The 20,114-nt window shown below is 38.7% G+C and overlaps 1 long non-coding RNA gene across 1 annotated transcript in view; it reads left to right on the top strand.

Moving 5' to 3' along the window:
* LOC308616676 overlaps positions 1-19,777 on the top strand; it is a 29,272-nt gene extending 9,495 nt beyond the window's left edge. Inside the window, exon 2 of the long non-coding RNA XR_014015742.1 lies at positions 19,597-19,777. This is a non-coding gene — a long non-coding RNA (uncharacterized lncRNA). The remainder of the gene's footprint in view (positions 1-19,596) is intronic.
* The last annotated feature ends 337 nt before the right edge of the window (positions 19,778-20,114 follow it).

Raw genomic sequence — 20,114 nt, 5'->3', positions numbered from 1 at the left:
CTCTATGTCCACTCACCTACAAATAGTTCAATTTCGTTTCTTTTTATGGCTGAATAATATTCCTTGTATATATGTGCCACACCTTCTTTATCCATTCATCTGTCAGTGGACACTTAGGTTGCTTCCATATCGTGGCTATTGTAAATAGTGCTGCAATGAACATTGTGGTACATGACTCTTTTTCAATTATGGTTTTCTCAGGGTATATGCCCAGTAGTGGGATTGCTGAGTCATATGGTAGTTCTATTTTTAGTTTTTTAAGGAACCTCCAAACCATTCTCCATAGTGGCTGTATCAATTTACATTCCCACCAATAGTGCAAGAGGGTTCCCTTTCCTCCACACCCTCTCCAGCATTTATTGTTTGTAGATTTTTGTTGATGGCCATTCTCACAGGTGTGAGATGATACTTCATTGTAGTTTTGATTTGCATTTCTCTAATGATTAGTGACATTGAGCATCCTTTCATGTGTTTGTTGGCAATCTGTATATCTTCTTTGGAGAAATGTCTATTTAGGTCTTCTGCCCATTTTTGGAATGGGTTGTTTGTATTTTTGATATTGAGCTGCATGAAATGCTTGTATATTTTGGAGATTAATCCTTTGTCAGTTGCTTCATTAGCAAATATTTTCTCCCATTCTGAAGTTTGTCTTTTTGTCTTGTTTATGGTTACCTTTGCTGTGCAAAGGCTTTTGAGTTTCATTAGGTCCCATTTGTTTATATTTGTTTCTATTTCCCTTTCTCTAGGAGGTGGATCAAGTAGGATGTTGCTGTGATTTATGTCATAGAGTGTTCTGCCTGTTTTCCTCTAAGAGTTTTACAGTGTCTGGTCTTACATTTAGGTCTTTAATCCATTTTGAGTTTATTTTTGTGTATGGTGTTAGGGAGTGTTGTAATTTTATTCTTTTACATGTAGCTGTCCAGTTTTCCCAGCACCACTTATGGAAGAGGCTGTCTTTTCTCCATTGTATATTCTTGCCTCCTTTCTCAAAGGTAAGGTGACCATATGTACATGGGTTTATCTCAGGGCTTTCTATCCTGTTCCATTGATCTGTGTTTCTGTTTTTGTGCCAGTACCATACTGTCTTGATTACTGTATCTTTGTAGTATAGTCTGAAGTCCAGGAGCCTGATTCCTCCAGCTCCGTTTTTCTTTCTTAGGATTGCTTGGGCTATTCAGGGTCTTTTGTGTTTCCATACAAATTGTGAACTTTTTTGTTCTAGATCTGTGAAAAATGCCGTTGGTAGTTTGATAAGAATTGCATTGAATCCATAGCTTGCTTTGGTTAGTATAGTGATTTTCACAATGTTGATTCTTCCAATCCAAGAACATGGTATATCTCTCTATCTGTTTGTATCATCTTTAATTTCTTTGATCAGTGTCTTATAGTTTTCTCCATACAGGTGTTTTGTCTCCTCAGGTAGGTTTATTCCTGGGTATTTTATTCTTTTTGTTGCAGTGGTAAATGGGCGTGTTTCCTTAATTTCTCTTTCAGATTTTTCATCGTTAGTGTATAGGAATGCAAGAGATTTCTGTGCATTAATTTTGTATCCTGCTACTTTACCAAATTCATTGATTAGCTCTAGTAGTTTTCTTGTAGCAACGTTAGGATTCTCTATGTATATAGTATAATGTCATCTGCAAACAGTGACAGTTTTACTTCTTCTTTTCTGATTTGGATTCCTTTTATTTCTTTTACTTCTCTGATTGCTGTGGCTAAAACTTCCAAAACTATCTTGAATAATAGTGGTGAGAGCGGGCAACCTTGTCTTTTTCCTGATCTTAGAGGAAATGGTTTCCGTTTTTCACCACTGAAAACGATGTTGGCTGTGGGTTTGTCATATATGGCCTTTATTATGTTGAGGTAAGTTCCCTCTGTGCCTACTTTCTTTTTATCATAAATGGGTGTTGAATTTTTTCAAAAGCTTTTTCTGCATCTATTGAGATCGTCATATGTTTTTTCTCCTTTAGTTTGTTAATATGGTTTATCACATTGATTGATTTGCGTATATTGAAGAATCCTTGCATTCCTGGGATAAACCCCACTTGATCATGGTGTATGATCCTTTTAACGTGCTGTTGGATTTTGTTTGCTAGTATTTTGTTGAGGATTTTTACATGCGTGTTCATCAGTGATATTGGCCTATACTTTTCTTTTTTTTGACATCTCTGGTTTTGGTATCAGGGTGATAGTGGCCTCGTAGAATGAGTTTGGGAGTGTTCCTTCCTCTGCAATTTTTTTGGAAGAGTTTGAGAAGGATAGGTGTTAGCTCTTCTCTAAATGGTCAATAGAAATCACCTGTGAATCCATTTGATCCTGGGCTTTTGTTTGCTGGAAGATTTTTTTTTTTTTAATTAGTTTCTGCTTTATAACAAAGTGAATCAGTCATACATATACATCTGTTCCCACATCCCTTCCCTCATGCATCTCCCTCCCTCCCACCCTCCCCATCCCACCCCTCCAGGCGGTCACAAAGCACCGAGCTGATCTCCCTGTGCTCTGCGGCTGCTTCCCACTATCTATCTACCTTACGTTTGGTAGTGTATATATGTCCATGCCTCTCTTTCTCTTTGTCACAGCTTACCCTTCCCCCTCCCCATATCCTCAAGTCCATTCTCAAGTAGGTCTGTGTCTTTATTCCCGTTTTACCCCTAGGTTCTTCATGACATTTTTTTTTTTAATTCCGTATATATGTGTTAGCATACGGTATTTGTCTTTCTCTTTCTGACTTACTTCACTCTGTATGACAGACTCTAGGTCTATCCACCTCATTACAAATAGCTCAGTTTCGTTTCTTTTTATGGCTGAGGAATATTCCATTGTATATATGTGCCACATCTTCTTTATCCATTCATCCGATGATGGACACTTAGGTTGTTTCCAGCTTCGGGCTATTGTGAATAGAGCTGCAATGAACATTTTGGTACATGTCTCTTTTTGAATTATGGTTTTCTCAAGGTATATGCCTAGTAGTGGGATTGCTGGGTCATATGGTAGTTCTATTTTTAGTTTTTTAAGGAACCTCCATACTGTTCTCCATAGTGGCTGTACCAATTCACATTCCCACCAGCAGTGCAAGAGTGTTCCCTTTTCTCCACACCCTCTCCAGCATTTTTTGTTTCTAGATTTCTTGATGATGGCCATTCTGACTGGTGTGAGATGATATCTCATTGTAGTTTTGATTTGCATTTCTCTAATGATTAATGATGTTGAGCATTCTTTCATGTGTTTGTTGGCAGTCTGTATATCTTCTTTGGAGAAATGCCTATTTAAGTCTTCTGCCCATTTTTGGATTGGGTTGTTTGTTTTTTTGCTATTGAGCTGCATGAGCTGTTTATAAATTTTGGAGATTAATCCTTTGTCAGTTGCTTCATTTGCAAATATTTTCTCCCATTCTGAGGGTTGTCTTTTGGTCTTCTTTATGGTTTCCTTTGCTGTGCAAAAGCTTTGAAGTTTCATTAGGTCCCATTTGTTTATCTTTGTTTTTATTTCCATTTCTCTAGGAGGTGGGTCCAAAAGGATCTTGCTGTGATTTATGTCATAGAGTGTTCTACCTTTGTTTTCCTCTAAGAGTTTGATAGTTTCTGGCCTTACATTTAAGTCTTTAATCCATTTTGAGCTTATTTTTGTGTATGGTGTTAGGGAATGATCTAATCTCAAACTTTTACATGTCCCTGTCCAGTTTTCCCAGCACCACTTATTGAAGAGGCTGTCTTTTCTCCACTGTACATTCCTGCCTCCTTTATCAAAGATAAGTTGGCCATATGTGCGTGGGTTTATCTCTGGGCTTTCTATCCTGATCCACTGATCTATCTTTCTGTTTTTATGCCAGTACCACACTGTCTTGATTACTGTAGCTTTGTAGTATAGTCTGAAGTCAGGGAGCCTGATTCCTCCAGCTCCGTTTTTCGTTCTCAAGATTGCTTTGGCTATTCGGGGTCTTTTGTTTTTCCAAACAAATTTTGAAATTTTTTGTTCTAGTTCTGTGAAAAATGCCAGTGGTAGTTTGATAGGGATTGCATTGAATCTGTAGATTGCTTTGGGTAGTAGAGTCATTTTCACAATATTGATTCTTCCAATCCAGGAGCATGGTATATCTCTCCATCTATTTGTATCATCTTTAATTTCTTTCATCAGTGTCTTATAATTTTCTGCATACAGGTCTTTTGTCTCCTTAGGTAGGTTTATTCCTAGATATTTTATTCTTTTTGTTGCAATGGTAAATGGGAGTGTTTTCTTGATTTCATTTTCAGATTTTTCATCATTCGTGTACAGGAATGCCAGAGATTTCTGTACATTAATTTTGTATCCTGCTACTTTACCAAATTCATTGATTAGTTCTAGTAGTTTTTCGGTAGCATCTTTAGGATTCTCTATGTATAGTATCATGTCATCTGCAAACAGTGACAGCTTTACTTCTTCTTTTCCAATTTGGATTTCTTTTATTTCCTTTTCTTCTCTGATTGCTGTGGCTAACACTTCCAAAACTATGTTGAATAAGAGTGGTGAGAGTGGGCAGCCTTGTCTTGTTCCTGATCTTAGTGGAAATGGTTTCAGTTGTTCACCATTGAGGACAATGTTGGCTGTGGGTTTGTCCTATATGGCCTTTATTATGTTGAGGAAAGTTCCCTCTATGCCTACTTTCTGCAGGGTTTTTATCATAAATGGGTGTTGAATTTTGTCGAAAGCTTTCTCTGCATCTATTGAGATGATCATATGGTTTTTCTCCTTCAACTTGTTAATATGGTGTATCACATTGATTGATTTGCATATATTGAAGAATCCTTGCATTCCTGGAATAAACCCCACTTGATCATGGTGTATGATCCTTTTAATGTGCTGTTGGATTCTGTTTGCTAGTATTTTGTTGAGGATTTTTGCATCTATGTTCATCAGTGATATTGGCCTGTAGTTTTCTTTCTTTGTGACATCCTTGCCTGGTTTTGGTATCAAGGTGATGGTGGCCTCGTAGAATGAGTTTGGGAGTGTTCCTTCCTCTGATATTGTTTGGAAGAGTTTGAGAAGGATGGGTGTTAGCTCTTCTCTAAATGTTTGATAGAATTCGCCTGTGAAGCCATCTGGTCCTGGGCTTTTGTTTGATGGAAGATTTTTAATCACAGTTTCAATTTCAGTGCTTGTGATTGGTCTATTCATATTTTCTATTTCTTCCTGATTCAGTCTTGGCAGGTTGTGCATTTCTAAGAATTTGTCCATCTCTTCCAGGTTGTCCATTTTATGGGCATAGAGTTGCTTATAGTAATCTCTCATGATCTTTTGTATTTCTGCAGTGTCAGTTGTTACTTCTCCTTTTTCATTTCTAATTCTATTGATTTGAGTCTTCTCCCTTCTTTTCTTGATGAGTCTGGCTAATGGTTTATCAATTTTGTTTATCTTCTCAAAGAACCAGCTTTTAGTTTTATTGATCTTAGCTATCGTTTCCTTCATTTCTTTTCCATTTATTTCTGATCTGATTTTTATGATTTCTTTCCTTCTGCTAACTTTGGGATGTTTTTGTTCTTCTTTCTCTAATTGCTTTAGATGCAAGGTTAGGTTGTTTATTCGAGATGTTTCCTGTTTCTTAAGGTGGGATTGTATTGCTATAAACTTCCCTCTTAGAACTGCTTTTGCTGCATCCCATAGGTTTTGGGTCGTCGTGTCTCCATTGTCATTTGTTTCTAGGTATTTTTTAAATTCCTCTTTGATTTCTTCAGTGATCACTTCGTTATTAAGTAGTGTATTGTTTAGCCTCCATGTGTTTGTATTTTTTACAGCTCTTTTCCTGTAATTGATATCTAGTCTCATAGCATTGTGGTCAGAAAAGACACTTGATACAATTTCAATTTTCTTAAATTTACCAAGGCTTGATTTGTGACCCAAGATATGATCTATCCTGGAGAATGTTCCATGAGCACTTGAGAAAAATGTGTATTCTGTTGTTTTTGGATGGAATGTCCTATAAATATCAATTAAGTCCATCTTGTTTAATGTATCATTTAAAGCTTGTGTTTCCTTATTTATTTTCATTTTGGATGATCTGTCCATTGGTGAAAGTGGGGTGTTAAAGTCCCCTACTATGATTGTGTTACTGTCGATTTCTCCTTTTATGGCTGTTAGTATTTGCCTTATGTATTGAGGTGCTCCTATGTTTGGTGCATAAATATTTACAATTGTTATATCTTCTTCTTGGATCAATCCCTTGATCATTATGTAGTGTCCTTCTTTGTCTCTTCTAGTAGTCTTTATTTTAAAGTCTATTTTGTCTGATATGAGAATTGCTACTCCAGCTTTCTTTTGGTTTCCATTTGCATGGAATATCTTTTTCCATCCCCTTACTTTCAATCTGTATGTGTCTCTAGGTCTGAAGTGGGTCTCTTGTAGACAGCATATATATGGGTCTTGTTTTTGTATCCATTCAGCCAATCTGTGTCTTTTGGTGGGAGCATTTAGTCCATTTACATTTAAGGTAATTATTGATATGTATGTTCCTATTCCCATTTTCTTAATTGTTTGGGGTTCGTTATTGCAGGTCTTTTCCTTCGTTGTGTTTCTTGCCTAGAGAAGTTCCTTTAGCATTTGTTGTAAAGCTGGTTTGTTGGTGCTGAATTCTCTCAGCTTTTGCTTGTCTGTAAACGTTTTAATTTCTCCAGCAAATCTGAATGAGATCCTTGCTGGGTAGAGTAATCTTGGTTGCAGGTTTTTCTCTTTCATCACTTTAATTATGTCCTGCCACTCCCTTCTGGCTTGTAGAGTTTCTGCTGAGAGATCAGCTGTTATCCTGATGGGGATTCCCTTGTGTGTTATTTGTTGTTTTTGCCTTGCTGCTTTTAATATGACTTCTTTGTGTTTAATTTTTGACAGTTTGATTAGTATGTGTCTTGGCGTATTTCTCCTTGGATTTATTCTGTATGGGACTCTCTGTGCCTCCTGGACTTGATTAACTATTTCCTTTCCCATATTAGGGAAGTTTTCAACTATAATCTCTTCAAATATTTTCTCAGTCCCTTTCTTTTTCTCTTCTTCTTCTGGAACCCCTATAATTCGAATGTTGGTGCGTTTAATGTTGTTCCAGAGGTCTCTGAGACTGTCCTCTGTTCTTTTCAATTTTTTTTCTTTAGTTTGCTCTGCATCAGTTATTTCCACTATTTTATCTTCCACCTCACTTATCCGTTCTTCTGCCTCAGTTATTCTGCTATTGATCCCATCTAGAGTATTTTTTATTTCATGTATTGTGTTTTTAATCGATGCTTGATTCATCTTTAGTTCTTCTAGGTCCTTGTTAACTGTTTCTTGCATTTTGTGTATTCTATTTCCAAGATTTTGGATCTGGGAAATAGAATCTTGGATCATCTTTACCATCATTATTCTGAATTATTTTCAGGTAGACTGCCTATTACCTCTTCATTTGTTAGGTCTGGTGGGTTTTTATCTTGCTCCTTCTCCTGCTGTGTGTTTTTCTGCCTTCTCATTTTGCTTATGTTACTGTGTTTGGGGTCTCCTTTTTGCAGGCTGCAGGTTCGTAGTTCCTGTTGTTTTTGGTATTTGTCCCCAGTGGCTAAGGTTGGTTTAGTGGGTTGTGTAGGCTTCCTGGTGGAGGGGAGTAGTGCCTGTGTTCTGGTGGATGAGGCTGGATCTTGTCTTTCTGGTGGGCAGGTCCACGTCTGGTGGTGTGTTTTGGGGTGTCTGTGGACTTTTTATGATTTTAGGCCGCCTCTCTGTTAATGGGTGGCGTTGTGTTCCTGTTTTGCTAGTTGTTTGGCATAGGGTGTCCAGCACTGTAGCTTGCTGGTCGTTGAGTGAAGCTGGGTGCTGGTGTTGAGATGGAGATCTCTGGAAGATTTTCGCCGTTTGATATTATGTGGAGCTGGGAGGTCTCTTGTGGACCAGTGTCCTGAAGTTGGCTCTCCCACCTCAGAGGCACAGCACTGACTCCGGGCTCCTCAATTTGGGATGATTTGTTGTCTATTCATGTATTCCACAGATGCAGGGTACATCAAGTTGATTGTGGAGCTTTAATCTGCTGCTTCTGAGGCTGCTGGGAGAGGTTTCCCTTTCTCTTCTTTGTTGTCACAGCTCCTGGGTCTCAGCTTTGGATTTGGCCCCGCCTCTGCGTGTAGGTCACCGGAGGGCGTCTGTTCTTCGCTCAGACAGGACAGGGTTAAAGGAGCAGCCTCTTCAGGGACTCTGGCTCACTCAGGCCGGGCGGGAGGGAGGGGCACGGTGTGCGGGGCGAGCCTGCAGCGGTAGAGTTCGGCGTGACGTTGCACCAGCCCGAGGCGCGCCGTGCGTTCTCCCAGGGAAGCCGCCCCTGGATCCCGGGACCCCGGCAGTGGCGGGCTGCACAGGCTCCCGGAAGGGCGGTGTGGACAGTGACCTGCGCTCGCACAGAGGCTTCTTGGCGGCCGCAGCAGCAGCCCCAGCGTCCCACGCCCGTCACTGGGCTCCGCGCTTTCAGTCGTGACTCGCGCCCGTCTCTGGAGCCCCTTTAAGTAGCGCTCTTAATCCCCTCTCCTTGCGCACCAGGAAACCAAGACGGAAGAAAAAGTCTCTTGCCTCTTCGGCAGCTCCAGAGTTTTCCTGGACTCCCTGCTGGCTAGCTGTGGCACATTAGCCCCCTTCAGGCTGAGTTCTCGCCGCCAGCCCCAGTCTTCTCCCTGCGCTCTGACCGAAGCCCGAGCCTCAGCTTCCAGCGCCGCCCGCCCTGGTGGGCGAGCAGACAAGCCTCTCGGGCTGGTGAGTGCCGCTCGGCACCGATCCTCTGTGCGGGAATCTCTCCGCTTTGCCCTACCCAGGTATGTGGGGAGTTTCTTGCCTTTTGGGAGGTCTGGGGTCTTCTGCCAGCATTCAGTAGGTGTTCTGCTGGAAGATTTTTAATCGTAGTTTCAATTTCAGTGCTTGTGATTGGTCTGTTTATATTTTCTATTTCTTCGTGATTCAGCCTCGGAAGGTCGTGCTTTTCTAAGAATTTGTCCATTTCTTCCAGGTTGTCCATTTTATTGGCATATAGCTGCTTACAGTATCTCTCATGATCCTTTGTATTTCTGGAGTGTCAGTTGTTACTTTTCCTTTTTCCTTTCCAATTCTGTTGATTTGAGTCTTCCCCCTTTTCTTCTTGATGAGTCTGGCTAATGGTTTATCAATTTTGTTTATCCTCTCAAAGAACCAGGTTTTACTTTTACTGATCTTTGCTATTGTTTCCTTCATTTCTTTTTCATTTATTTCTGATCTGATCTTTATGATTTCTTTCCTTCTGCTAACTTTGAGGGTTTTTTGTTCTTCTTTCTCTAATTGCTTTAGGTGTAAGGTTAGGTTGTTTATTTGAGGTGTTTCTTGTTTCTTGAGGTAGGATTGTATTGCTACAAACTTCCCTCTTAGAACTGCTTTTGCTGCATCCCATAGGTTTTGGTTGCCATGTTTTCATTGTCATTTGTTTCTAGGTATTTTTTGATTTCCTCTTTAACTTCTTTAGTGATATCTTGGCTATTTAGTAGTGTATTGTTTAGCCTCCATGTGTTTGTTTTTTTTTACAGATTTTTTTCCTGTAATTGATATCTAGTCACATAGCATTGTGGTCAGAAATGATACTTGATATGATTTCAGTCTTCTTAAATTTACCAAGGCTTGATTTGTGACCCAAGATATGATCTATTCTGGAGAATGTTCCATGAGCACTTGAGAAGAAAGTGTATTCTGTTGTTTTTGAATGGAATGTCCTGTAAATATCAGTTAAATCCATCTTGTCTAATGTGTCACGTAAAGCTTCTGTTTCCTTATTTATTTTCATTTTGGATGATCTGTCCGTTGGTGACAGTGGGGTGCTAAAATCCCCTATTATGATTTTGTTACTGTTGATTTCCTGCTTTATGGCTGTTAGCATTTGCCTTATGTACTGAAGTGCTCCTATGTTGGGTGCATAAATGTTTACCCTTGATATAAATTGTTATATCTTCCTCTTGGATTGATCCCTTTATCATTATATAGTGTCCTTCTTTGTCTCTTGTAATAGTCTTTACTTTAAAGACTATTTTGTCTGATATAAGAATTGCTACTCCAGCTTTCTTTTGATTTCCATTTGCATGGAAAATCTTTTTCCATCCCCTCACTTTCAGTCTGTATGTGTCCCTAGGTCTGAAGTGGGTCTCTTGTAGACAGTATTTGTATGGGTCTTGTTTTTGTGTCCATTCAGCCAGTCTATGTCTTTTGGTTGGAGCCTTTAATCCATTTACATTTAAGGTAATTATCGATATGTATGTTCCTATTACCATTTTCTTAATTGTTTTGGGTTTGTTATTGTAGGTCTTTTCCTTCTCTTGTGTTTCCTGCTTAGAGAAGTTCCTTTAGCATTTGTTTTAAAGCTGGTTGGTGGTGCTGAATTCTCTTAACTTCTGATTGTCTGTAAAGGTTTTAATTTCTCCATTGAATCGGAATGAGATCCTTGCTGGGTAGAGTAATGTTGGTTGTAGGTTTTACCGTTTCATCACTCTAAATATGTCCTTCCATTCCCTTTTGACTTGCAGAGTTTCTGCTGAAAGTTCAGCTGTTAACCTTATGGGGATTCCCTTGTATGTTATTTGTTGCTTTTCCCATGCTACCTTTAATATTTTTTCTTTGTATTTAATTTTTGATAGTTTGTTAATATGTATCTTGGTGTGTTTCTTCTTGGATTTATCCTGTATGGGACTCTCTTCGCTTCCTCAACTTGATTGACTATTTCCTTTCCCATGTTAGGGAACTTTTCAACTATAATCTCTTCAAATATTTTCTCAGACCCTCTCTTTTTCTCTTCTTCTTCTGGGACACCTATGATTTGAAAGTTGGTGTGTTTAATGTTGTCCCAGAGGTCTCTGAAACCGTCCTCAATTCTTTTTGTTGTTTTTTCTTTATTGTGCTCTTTGGTAGTTATTTCCACTATTTAATCTTCCACATCATTTATCCATTCTTCTGCCTCAGTTATTCTGCTATTGATTCCTTCTAGAGTATTTTTAATTTCATTTATTGTGTTCATCATTTTTTGCTCTTTAGTTCTTCTAGATCTTTGTTAAACGTTTCTTGTATTTTTTTCCATTCTATTTCCAAGATTTTGGATCATCTTTACTATTATTATTCTGAATTCTTTTTTAGGTAGACTGCCTATTTCCTCTTTATTTGTTTTGTCTGTTGGGTTTTTACCTTGCTCCTTCATCTGCTGCATATTTCTCTGTCTTCTCATTTTGTTTAACTTACTTTGTTGGGGGTCTCCTTTTCTCAGGCTGCAGGTTTGTAGCTCCCATTGTTTTTAGTATCTGCCCCCAGTGTGTGAGGTTGGTTCAGTGCGTAGTGTAGGCTTTCTGGTGGAGGGGACTGGTGCCTGTGTTCTGGTGGGTGGGGATGGATCTTGTCTTTCTAGTGGGAAGAGCCGTGTCCGGCAGTGTGTTTTAGCGTGTCTGTGAACTTAGTATGTTTTTAGGCAGCCTCTCTGCTAATGGGTGGGGTTGTGTTCCTGTCTTGCTAGTTGTTTGGCATGAGGTGTCCAGAACTGGAGCTTGCTGGCCATTGGGTGGAGCTGGGTCTTAGTATTGAGACGGAGATCTCTGGGAGAGCTCTCGCTGATTGATATTACATGGTGTCAGGAGGTATCTGCTGGTCCAGTGTTCTGAACTCGGCTCTCCTACCCCAGAGGCTCAGGCCTGACACCAAGCCAGAGCACCAAGACCCTGTCAGCCAGAAAGCCAGGTACATGGGCATTTCTTGCCTTTTGGGAAGTCTGAGGTCTTCTCCCAGTGTTCAGTAGGTGTTCTGTAGGAGTTTTTCCAGGTGTAGATGTATTTTTGATGTATTTGTGGGGAAGAAGGTGATCTCTACGTGTTACTTCTCCGGCATCTTGAAGGTCCCCCTGCAGTAGGAGACTCCACTAAAGATGCCAACCTCTGCAAGAGCTAGAGATGCAGAGGCATTTTTTTCAAAGGGTTTGCAGCTTGCCTTTTTTTTTTTTTCTTTTTCTTTTTCTTTGTGCTTCGTCTAGTTTCACTTGTTCACAGGGTGCTTCATGCAGAGGCCTCATACCTGGTACTTCAGATCAGAGTGCTTAGTGAGAAACGGCTGTGCTGACACCTCAGCTCGCCGGCCGGGCTGTGTGCCTCCCTTGCTGTTTTTAAAGGGTTAGTTTTCTCTCTTTGGATATTGACAAAATGTGCTTTTGCAGTTGACATTTTTTCCTGTATTTTTCTGAGATGAGATTTGTGCAGGAGGGTTGGAGGATTGGTTCTGCTGTGTTACAGATCTGCCCAAGCATTCACTTTTACAGAAAGATGCCTGAGATCTCTTCTGCTTGATAAAATCTCTATTTATTAGAAAGTGTTCAGTTCTGTCCAGGTGATCCCTACATTGCTCTGTAGTGATTAGTGGGACGCTTTTTGTTTTTAGGAGTTTGAGGAAATCATTTGTCTTGCAAAGCCAGTATCAATCCTATGATCCCTGAACTAATGTGTTAATTGTAGTGTCATTTTAAGCTTGGGCAAATGCTAATGTCTTTTCCCCCCACTTCCATCCATAATAATGATAAAAGCTTTCCTATAATTCAAATTAAGACTCTCTCTTGGGAGCTTCCTTCTTATACAACTTCTCTCTGCTCTGCAAAACTGCCTCCCGCCCTTCCTAGGATAGCTGTCCCTGAGCCCTGAATCAACAAACCCAGGAATCCAGAAGGCCACTGGTCTAAAAGGATTGAGAGATCAATGCCAAGCACAGCTTCCCTTCTTCTCTTTCCCCCTTTCTTTCCATTTCTCAGTAAATCAACAACCTCAATAACTAACATTTAGTAAGCACTAGCCATGGTGCCAGGCAATGTGCAAAGTGCTTTTAGTGAATTATTTTCCCTATGGTACAAATAAGGACACTGAGAGAAGTTATGTAATTTTTCCAAGGTCCCAGAGCTCATAAGTGCTGTGGCAGAGAGCACTGCTGACCACTGAATTACAGCATCTCCTCCTCCCCAGCGCTGATCAGGAGCCCACTCCTTAACACTTCACTCCATGCCTTAAAGCACAAAAGGACAAAGCCGCCACATTTCAATAAAGGATGAAGGTTAAACTTCTCTGAACAATAATGGTATAGTTAGTTTAGCTACCCACCACCCATCCCTGGGTGCCCAGGAAGCGGGTACAAAAAGCAGGAAGTAGAAAATTCTTCACATTATTTCTGATTGGAGCTTATAGGCACTTATTTTAATTTTCTATTTTATGTGGAGTAGTTTACCACTTCTGCAACTACCAAGGCTATCTAAAATAGCTTCTGTGAAGTTTAAATGATCAAATACTTCCTTATACTCTGACTTATTCTGTTCACAAGAACCCAACCAAAGTCAGTTTTCCTGCTTAAGCTGAACCTATGCATGGATAAAGTGGAGAGTAGAGTGAATAACATGAAAAAAACATCGATGGAGTATAAACTATGTGCCAGGGATTATGCTGAACGCTTTGTATTTATCTTAGATAAGCCTATGGTAAACCAACAAGGGAGGTGGCCTTATTGCACCTGCTGCTCTATTGGGATGTAAAGTCAGTCAGAAAATCTGCAGTCGTTTGGTACATCTCTTTTATGGGGATGGGGTAGGAATGGGCATAGGCAAGAAAGATTAGCATAAACTCAGATGCAAATGGGGGGAATGGGAGATACATCACCTACCCCTTTTTGTCTTTCTATTCTCATTATAGGCATTGCTAATCCACAGCACCATTCCTTCCTTCAAGGGCTCACCACCATCTACTAGTGATGGCACAAGAGATGGAAACTTATTTGCCATGCTTGACCTAGCATATGCTGTGTGTAGAATTGACTCCAAGAGACCCTAATACAAGGCGTTTCTGTAAACTTTGAAGATATGTTGATGAGGTCCTCCTTGCCTAGGTGATTATGGACGGGCTCTGAAGATCTTTCATCAGGGTTTTTTGCTTTGGAGGGCGAACATTTTGCCAACAGAATATGAAAGGGATATAGCAGGATAGAGATCATGATCATTAAATATGTAACTAGAAAAATATCTCACCTAAGATAGAGGGTCCTGCAAGGCATATTCACCTATAAAAAAGTACTTCAAGAATGTGTGGAATGTATCTAACATTATCATACATGCCTTTCTGCAAAATACCCACATTTGCAATTCAGAGAGCAGCAGGACACAAACTGAAGAGGCAGGAAAGATTGTATTTGGGTCCAACTGTGACATTTAAGTTTTCAACTCTATGAACCAGCTAAATCTTCCAATACTTTAAATAGAATTTTGGGAGCCAAGTAGGGAGTAAATGATTTTCAAAAATAGATGAATTGCAATAATTAAAACCTAACTTTATTTAGTAGATACTTTGTGATGTTTAAACATACACAAAAATGAATATTTGGACAATTGAATCATTTGAAACCTATGGCTTAGAAGTTTGCTATAATAACACAGCCCTTTGGGGAGTATTTCCCTAAAGGATCAGACATTTATTCATTATCTCTATTTTATCTTTTGTTCTTGATGCTTGTGTATTTTTATAATTCTCCTCATATAAGGTAGGAGACACATTTTAAATTATATTTATACAAGTTGAACTCAGTTTATCTCCCTTACTGAAAGAGTGAAACACTATTTCTTTATTATGAATGCAGTGCAGTGCACAATTGACTCTAGAACCAGAGAGAGGAGGAAACTCAATCTTCAGTCCGTTTGTAGCTGCCTTAAATATTTGAGAGAATTCAGCTTATTCAGGATGATTCTGTTGCAATGCATTAGTGTTTAATGTGGACACTCGCAAGAGCTGACTCATTTTTCTGAATGTTTTCCTGGCCTCCAGTGTTTGGTGAAGAACCTTAGAAGAACACAACTTTCTAGTTAATAAATATTTTTGAATGAGAACATAAAAACCATTCTACAGAATAAAAATTTACTTGATAACTTGATAATCTCTGTACAGTGTAGAGGAAGAATATATTGAGATTTTGGTTGTTGGGAAAAAAGTAAGTATTTAAGAATAATATACTCAACAAGGTCTGTGACTTGGTGCCTGGTTGGATGAAGGAATATCTTGTTCTTAACACATTAGCATTCTTCCTTACTAATGGACTGCTTAATTTCATTAACAGGAATACTGAAGATAAGGTATTGCAGCATTTTCTTTGTCTTGAGTCCTAGTTCTTAATTTTATTTGAAAATGCAAGAAAATAAATATTTGTACACTTTGGCTTTAAAGCACTAGTTTAGTAGCTATGGGATGTTTTCCCCATGATAACAAAAATACTTAAAAATGCCTAAGGATGAAAAATACCTTTTAGTTTTTTATATCAAAGTAACTGAAAAGGGGGAGGGTGGGAAAGAGAGAAAGGAAGAAGGAAGGGAGGGAAGGACCAGGAGAGAGAGAGAAAAAAAAAAGCTAGGTGGTAAATCCGTTACACATGTTCCCATGGTCACACCCGCAGACCAGTGTGATGTTATGGACCTGTCACTCTTGAAGTTCCACTTAGAACTCCCCAAGGCAACAAAAACAAGCCTTCATAAAAAGCCTGTGTGTCATCAACTACAATCCATAATGTAGAAGATTTGGATCACTTATTAGAAGTGATATATACATTTTTAGAGTACCAATATTATTGCCCGGTTTCATTATAAACAAGGTGAGTTACCTTTACCCAAGAGACTGACCTTTTGAAAGTGACAAGCGGAAATATCGATTTTCTACTCATTCTTCTTTCCCACCATCAAAATATTTTAAGTGTTGTAATAGGGATACAGGGTAAATTATTATATACAGTATCTATTTTTGTATTTATGGGCTCAAAAAGAAAAACTGGTGTCTTTTGAAAATTAATACAGCTTAGAACATGTTTTCAATACTGATTCTGCCTAGAAAAAAGGATTTCATGATCAGATAAATTTTGGAAATATTGCACTATATTCCCTCCTTAGGCCCTGAGGTGTCTAACCATTAAAAAAAATTCAAAGCTCTTTAACTTCATTTTAGTTAGCATCCCCTAGGTTTATTGATCATGCACTCTTTCCTCACTAATACCTGTTAACATGATAAAGATTAGAATTCCTTGGAACACGTGTGGGAGATCTTTCCAAATATGGCAAAGGATGGTTTACTTTTCTGAGGAATAGTTCAGAGACAAACATTGTAATTTCAGTAGATACATATTTATTTTGATGTGTTAGGAAAAAATGCACATCTCATTCATGACTGAATGGATATTGTGCTGCTTAGAATGAAGCTAAGTTAATGTATGAGGAAAGAGTATATTCAAAGAAAATATAAAGTGAATAATAGTACAGATAATATATAGTGTGGCAAAATCATTCAGGTGAATGTCTGAAGATTGGGAAATGCTGGTTTTATCTATAAATACGGCGGTCCCCAACCTTTTTGTCACCAGGGACCGGTTTCTTGGAAGACAATTTTTCCATGGACCGGGGAGGTGGGGGATTGTTTTGGGATGATTCGAACACATTACATTTATTGTGCACTTTATTTCTATTATTATTACACTGTAATATATAATGAAATAATTATACAACTCACCATAATGCTGACAGGAGGTGGAGCTCAGGTGGTAATGCGAGTGATGGGGAGCGGCTGTAAATACAGATGAAGCTTCACTCGCTCACCCACCACTCACCTCCTGGTGTGCGGTCTGGTTCCTAACAGGCCACGGACCAGCACCGGTCCATAGCCCAGGCGTTGGGGACCCCTGTGTAAATAGGTTGCAGTACTTTGGATGTGCATATTCAAAACTTGGGGGGAGGGGGGAGTTAGCGCTCTGGTTCTGGCTTAAAATAATTTTGTGACCTGGGAGGAGAAGCCCGTTCTAGACCTCAGTTTCTTTGTAAATAGGGAGAGCTGGATTGGAGATCTATGGTTGACTTCAGCTCAACACTGATGGTGTGACAGAAGGTTATCGCGGTGGTCTGATCTGCTAGCCCCTTTATGCACTCTGAGACTCAGGGAGGGCTCTTTTATTTCTGCATAGCTGGAGAATTACAGCCTGCATTACTATCTTTACCAGGAAAATAGTGGCCAAATGTTGCCCTGACCACACCTTAGTGAATGAATGTTGACCAGGCTGTCATGCTGATCCCTTGGTTCTGGGGTAGCAGTGAAGCAGAACGCTTCATGCTATGGCCTGCCACTGTTTGAGACCTACTTTTGTCTTTTTCTCAAAGTAGCCAAACCAGATTGCTGGATTTGAGCTACCTTTGTGTGAATGGAGCACCTTGCAGTTCAAGCTCCAGGGACTTCCCTATGTGACTGGCTGGAGGACTGGACTATCTGGAAGAGAGAGCTTACTCACTTTTTTTTCATGACCCCCCCCACCACCACCAATTTTTTTGTTATTTTGGAGAATTTACATCCATTTAGTTTATTGAGTCTTCCAATCTGGTCTTGTTTTAAATTTTTAAAAATGTGACTTTTTGGTTACATTTATTGCTAGGGTTTTGTTTGTTTTGATTTTTGTTGGTGTTTTTCATGATCCTGTATTGTTTTGTGAATGAGATCTGTGACTTATAACATTTCCTAACTGCTTATTGTTAGGGCAATATAATGTATTGGTTATGTGTGCAAACTCTGCCAGGCTCTGGCCCTTACTAGCTGTGTGACCTCACAGAGTTACTTAACCTCTCTATTCCTTAGTATTTTTTTAATCCTTGAAATCAGGATAATAATACTAACCTCCCTCAGGATTAAATGAGTTAATACATTAAAAAGCATTTAGTACGGTGCTTGGTACATAGCCCTCAAAAATTGTTAGCTGTTATTTTTAGAGCTGGTGTCCAGGACAGCCTTGTCCCCTCTGACATCAATCCTGCGCTAATGGAACACTAATCAACCAGAGTCAGGTGACTAAAATTGCTGTTATAGATATCATCATTAATGTACAAACTCAGGTTGTTTCTCTAGGGCAAGATGAGCTAACGCATCCCCAAGTTGTGGACCACTGTAAACCATAGACATCCTGACTCCTGAAACTACAATTAAATGTCAGAAATGTCACAAGCTGATGTTTAACCCCAGCCTATTTGTTCATCCCCTTTAAAAAAACCCTAACTCAAAGACCAGGTTGGAGTGAATCTGAGGCTTGTCTCCTACTCCCTTGCTTAGATCCCTGCAATAAAGGCTCTACTTTCCTTCACTACAACCTGGTATCAGTAGATTGGCTTTGCTGGGTGTTGGGCAAGTAGACCCCAGTTTGGTTCTGTAACACTGTCAGTTGATTGTCTTGAAAGTTGTAGGTGTATAATTATATCACATGAAAAGAATATCAGTTTAGGTGCATTCTTCCTTTCTTTTGTTTTGAGATGATTTCTGTGTCTTTGTAGTGATGATCCCAACCTTCTTTTACATAATCTATATACCATAATTTATAATTAATTTTATGTCTTTTTAAAAAAAAACAACCTCACCATTATACATGAGCATGTTTCATGTTGATAAACTTTTGTAAATATGATTTGTTATGAATTTTATAAAAATTTGTATATTATAAAATATAACATATTTTTATATATTAGTATATAAAATTTATATACAGTTTAAATAATGATGATAATCAGACTATCTGTATATGCAACAAACTTAAATAGAATATTAGCAGGCACTTAGGATACCCTTGTGCCTTTTCCCAGTTGCATCAAGAGTTTTGTATCAGATGCAAACTATTATATATAGGATGAACAACAGGGTCCTACTGTATAGCACAGGGAATTATATTCAATATCCTGTGATAAACCATAATGGAGAAAAATATGAGAAGAATGTGTATGTATAACTGAGTCACTTTGCTGTACAGCAGAAATTAAACACAGCATTGCAAATCAACTATACTTCAGTAAAATTTAAAAAAAGAATTTTGTATCAATTATTTCCTTGCTTTTCTTTTTACATTTATCACCAGTGTATACTTACCACCATATAGATATATTAAGAGTTCAGTAAGAGTTCCCCTACTGTGATTATTCAGTCGGGTTTATATTTTGGATGTTGGGAATAGAGCTTTTCTCATACTGAAGATTACTTCCTTGGGATAGATTCAAGAAGTAGAATTACTAGGTCAATGGGTATGACTGTTTTAAAAAGCTTTGGACAAATATTGATGGTCAAAATGCTTTCCAAAACGCTTACATCCGTTTATATTTCCAAAAAACAATGTATAGGAGAATGACCATTTCAGTTCAACAGCCATCAATACTAAGGGTTATTAGTTTGAAAGACAAGAATATCTTGTTAAAGTAGTTTCATATAGTTCCTAATGAGGTTGAATTTTTTTAAAGACCAATTAAAATTTTTTTGAAGGATAGTTTGTACAGAGAAGTGTTTCCATATCACAAGTGTTTAGCTTGAAGGTTTTTTTTTTTTTTTTTTTTTTGGCCTTGCCATGCAGCATGTGGGATCTTAGCTCCCCTGACCTGGGATTGAACCCATGCCCCTGCAGTGGAAGCGCAGAGTCTTAACCACTGAACCGCCAGGGAATTCCATTGAAGAATTTTTATAAAGAGAACATGGCTTTGTAACTAACACCTAGATCAAAAAACAGAACATTATCTGGAGATAAAAACAGAACATTAACTGTCCTTATGCTCACTTTCAGTTTGAAGACCATTTTGTATGTGAAAACCTCTGAAGAAAGAAAATTGACGTTGCTTTGACCAATTTAGTTTCGACAGCCAACAGCAAGTTTTCAAATTATGAAGAATAGAAGATTTTGAAAGATTTATATGAGTTTAATACTGTCACTCTCCTCAAAGTAAAGTAATAGATTTATAATTCTGCCTGAAAATCTCTCTTTCTTTGGAAACAGTTTGATGTCCTTTGGCTATCAAACCAGATAACTTTGCATATACTTAGAGTTTTTATCAAGCCATGATTGTGTATCCTATAGTACAGATACTGAAATTCTAGTGTATATAAATTGGGTTTCCCTCAATGCCCTTTAAGACACAGGTTCAAGGGGCCCAGCTAGGACTTACTGAATCAGCACTTGTATTTTCATGAGCATCTCGGGTGATGCTGATGAATGCAAATGGCTCCTGAACCACACTTGGAGGAATGTTGCTATAGAGGATAAATGTCTCTAACTGAAGAAAGGAGTTCTGAAGCAGTTACCGT

Source organism: Mesoplodon bidens (genome assembly GCF_964165515.1).
Source record: "Mesoplodon bidens genome assembly, chromosome: 4".
In the NCBI taxonomy this organism is placed as follows: domain Eukaryota; kingdom Metazoa; phylum Chordata; class Mammalia; order Artiodactyla; family Ziphiidae; genus Mesoplodon; species Mesoplodon bidens.
This window is presented reverse-complemented; position numbering and strand designations above follow the sequence as displayed.